Source organism: Hipposideros armiger, unplaced genomic scaffold (genome assembly GCF_001890085.2).
Source record: "Hipposideros armiger isolate ML-2016 unplaced genomic scaffold, ASM189008v1 scaffold_664, whole genome shotgun sequence".
In the NCBI taxonomy this organism is placed as follows: domain Eukaryota; kingdom Metazoa; phylum Chordata; class Mammalia; order Chiroptera; family Hipposideridae; genus Hipposideros; species Hipposideros armiger.
This window is the reverse complement of record NW_017732014.1, coordinates 677,188-681,616: the sequence shown is the minus strand read 5'-3', so window position 1 is coordinate 681,616 and position 4,429 is coordinate 677,188. Positions and strand designations below refer to the sequence as shown.

The 4,429-nt window shown below is 45.7% G+C and overlaps 1 pseudogene; it reads left to right on the top strand.

Moving 5' to 3' along the window:
* Positions 1-4,181: 4,181 nt before the first annotated feature.
* The window catches only part of LOC109372786 (origin recognition complex subunit 5-like), a 7,100-nt pseudogene continuing 6,852 nt past the window's right edge, over positions 4,182-4,429 (top strand).

Sequence of the window (4,429 nt, the reverse complement as noted above, 5' to 3'; positions counted from 1 at the left end):
TGCTCAGCTCGGGCTGGACTCGAACCGCTGTTGCTCAGAGCTCAAACTCTTGAGCGAGCTCTTAACCAACTGAGCCACTCGGCCGGCCCTGGTTGTTATTCATTGAGATCGTAAATCTTCATCCAGTTGCTGAGAGAAAAGGAGATGCAAATCAACTGAACGTTATCTGGTCCTTCTTCTGAAAAGCAAGCCCTACTGAAACGGGAAAGACCACATGTGGGTTTCCCCCTTAGGATCTAGGAAACTGAAGAGAAAATGTCCCAGGAGTTTTAGGTTTTAGATTCATTTGCTCACCATCCTCATTCTGATGTGCCTTCCCGTATTGCAGAGGCTGGGAAGATAAAACTATACTTCCTCACCTCCCTTGAAGTTAGGGTTCTGCCCATCTGACCTATTCACATGTATTTGGAAAGTGGAAGTGAAATGGAGGTTGTGCTTCTACTGATTTTGGCATGCACAGTCGTGAAGAGGCTGGTGTTTTTCTCTGAGGCACCACTGATAACTGGCTTTGTGTGTTTCAAGAGGATCTTATCTGTGTGAATCCAGCAAGCTTGGTATGGTTCTGGAGCCAGCAACTCCAGCTTTGTGATTCCCCACCTTTCTATGATGGTGGAGGCAGCAGCTCCCCTAGTGGGTCATTTCTTCGGCTTGGGGGACCTGATGGCATCTGCTTTCTTTCCCTTTTCCATCAGAGGGCACCCGGTGGGTTTTCCCTGGGATGGGTCTGTCCTCTTCAGGTTCTCAGAATTTGAATTAACCCAATTTAAACAGATCAAATCAGGCTAAACAAAAGCTAAAAGTAAGCTGACACTACACTTCTTCACCTTCCTTGATGCTCAAGAATGAGCATCATTTCCTTGGGCTCAAGAATGTAAAAAAAACACGAGAGCATAGCACGTCCCAAGTGAAAATAATTTTCTCACCTTGTTGTTTTCAGCCACAGCCCATATATCAATAGGAGGGAAAACATTAAGTTACATGAGACAAGACTGTCATTTATCTAAATAAAAAGATCCAGCAGAGGGGGCCAGCCGAGTGGCATGTTGGTTAAGAGCTGGCTTGGGACGTCAGCTCTGAGCATCAGAGTCGCCGGCGACAGCGTAGGCTGCAGCCCTTGCTGCAGTGGGCTGCCATAAGCTACCGTGTGTGGCCGGCAGCCAGTGTGAGCAGCCAGCAGCCGGTGTGAGCTGCCAAGAGCCGCCGTGAGCGGTCGTCCTGAGGCCGGCGACTGATCTGCCTCACCCGGGAAGAGCGCAATGATAATACCAACATGGGCCAGTGAAGCAATGTCCTCCACAACTAGACTGAAGAACAAAAGGACAGCAACTTGTCTATTCCCCTTCCTCCGATTCCCCAGCACTGTTCCCCTTCCCAATTCCCCAATTAAAAAAAAAAATCTAAAAAAAAAAAATCCAGCAGAGTCATGGGTGCTCTTTTTAGCTCCATGAGGGTGGGAGAAGACAGAAATGCCAATGAAAACTCACAATTTTTTGCACTTTTCAGGAAAAGGGTAATACAAGGTTGTAGTATTAGTTAAAACAAGTCCAGCTTTGGGAGGTGTTACGGACTGACTTGTGTGTCCACCCAATTTCATATGTTGAAGCCCTAGCACCCAGTGCGACTGTATTTGGAGACAAAAACCTTTAAAAAGGTCATTAAGAGGGCCGGCCGAGTGGCTCAGTTGGTTAAGAGCTCGCTCAAGAGTTTGAGCTCTGAGCAACAGCGGTTCGAGTCCAGCCCAAGCTGAGCAGCCGCTGAGCTGCCAAAAGGTAGCAGGATGGCTCAGCTTAAAAAAAAAAAAAAAAAAAAGGTCATTAAGGTTAAATGAGGTCATAACGGTGGAACCCTGATCCAATAGGACTGATGTCCTTATAAGAAAAGAGACACCTTTAAAAATAAATAAATAAAATAAAAACTGTTTTAGATTTACAGAAAAGTTAAAAAAGAAAAGAAAAGAGACACCAGGGATGTTTGCAAGGAGAGAAAATGCCATGTAGGACACAGAGAGACGTCACCCACCTGCAAGCCAAAGAGAGAGGCCTTAGGAGAAATGAACCCTGCCAGCACCCTGACCTTGGGCTTCCAACCTCCAGAACTATGAGAAAATAAATTTCTGGTGTTTAAGCTATCCAGTCTGTAGTATTTTGGCATGGCATCCCTAGGAAACAAGTACGGAGGTTAAAGGTGGTTCTCACAGGAGGCAGCAACATCAATCTTTGAAATCTGGGTGTCTTAGGAGACTCCTCTATTAGAAATACATTTACAAAGATAGTTTCACAAGGCACAGTCTCGGCTTTTCTGAAGCTGCAGGAGAAGTGGGCACATTTTTTTTTCTTGTGCTGCTGAGAGTTTTGTTACTGGCAGTTAGAACAGCCCAAAGTTTCAAGGCAAAGACTTGCGATCACTTTTTGTGTGTGTGCTGAGTTGAAAAAGGAAGCAGCTTCATTCAGTAAGGTCAAAACTTTCACAGTGGAAAAGGAAACAGGAATAATCTTATTATTAATGAATCGAACTCCAGGGCATGCAACTTTTCATACACCTAGCTAAGGAAACAAAGTAGCAGATGTCTTGGTACAGGATTAACCCTCAGTCGTTCTCAGAATGTAAAAAGAATTTGCGACACTCTACAAGAGTAAGCAAAGATTTATTGAAAGTCAAAGAGACAGTTCTGGCAAAGGGAAATTTTGCCAGGACAGAGCCCAATAGGGATAGCTGCCCCAATGAGAAGGAGTGCAGGGGTTTTATATTTTTCTAAGCAGGACGTAGGGTGCTTGTCAGTTTGCAGGGGGGCTGCCGTTACAATTGTCTTCTTCTGGGAATTGTCCTTTTCCCATCTATGATGGATGTCAGCTTGCAGAGGGTTGCTGTTGTGATTGGGAACCTTTCTGTTCCCATCTACGATGGGTGATTGTTAGTGTGTGTGTGTGTGGGGGGGTCTCGGGGGGAGTCTGCCATTGCGATTGGGAACTATTTTGTTCCCACCTATGATGGCTGTAAGATACTTGTCAGACTGCAGGTGCAGTGCTAGCCAGGGGAGTCAGAGCCAAGCGGTTAATGTTTAAGCTTGCTCCTGCCAGCTTACAAGCTTGCTCCTGTTAACCCTTTGTCTCATCAGCAGAGAAAAGTAAAAATTTGAGGGCCGGCCAAGTGGCACATTGGTTAAGAGCTGGCTTGGGACTCCAGAGGGCCCCAGTTCGGATCCCACATATGAGGGCCAGTGACACTGTCCTCTACAGCTAAGATGCTGAACAACAGCTNTCAAAATTGTTGGCTGCCTGTGAGAAGAATAGCAGACCAAGTAAACATCGATAGAGAAACAGTTAGGAAAATCTTAACTGAAAATCTTGGCATGAGAAAGGTGTATGCAAAAATGGTCCCGAAGGAGCCCTTGCATCACGACAATGCACCACCTCACACGGCACTGTCTGTGAGGGAGTTTTCAGCCAGTAAACAAATAACTGTATTGGAACACTCTTCCCTACTCACCTGATCTGGCCCCCAATGACTTCTTTCTTTACCCAAAGATAAAGGAAATATTGAAAGGAAGACATTTTGATGACATTCAGGACATACAAGGGTAATACGATGACAGCTCTGATGGCCATTCCAGAAAAAGAGTTCCAAAATTGCTTTGAAGGTGGACTAGGCGCTGGGGTCAGTGCCTAGCTTCCCAAAGGGAGTAGTACTTCAAAGGTGACGATAGTGATATTCAGCAACAAGGTATGTAGCATTTTTTCTAGGATTAGTTCACGAACTTAATTGTCAGAACTGTATCCTGAAATAACAGGCAACTGTTCCATACAACAGAGGCTTGTCTCACCTAAAATGTCAGTAGCGCTCCAGTTAGAAACCTGGAGTTGAAGTAAGGCTCCTGGCTTTTGTCCCCACCTCTCTGTAATGAGATTGATGAGTCTGGGAGAGGAAAGTGAGCTGGTGTGGCTTAGACGCTTTCTCTCTCTCTGTTTTTGGTTCTGCCTATCTCCAGAAAGAGTACACATTTGGTCTGCCCCCTCCTGCCATGTGATAAAAAGCCTATTGGAGGTAAGTTTACATGGAAAAGAAACTAGTGGTGCCTCCACCTCCCTACCTATTTGCCCAACTTTCATAGTTAAAGAATTTTTAGCTGGGCACATGGTTGCCTGGAATAAAGACTATACTTCCCAGCTGCCCTTGCAACAAGCATGACCACGTGGCCAGGTTCTAGCCAATGGGATGTGAGCAGAAGTATTTTTTTTTTTTAGATCGTGCTATTAAAGGAAGAGAGCCTCTCTTTCTTGTTTTCCCTTCCTTCAGGTTAGAGTGGGGACATTGTGAGGTGGCATCTTGGGCCTTGGGGACAGATAGAACAGCATACAGATGGCCAAGAATGGGATGGAAGAGCTCAAGCTCTTGACCCCTTCACAGGGCAGAGCTGCACACCAGCTTGGAG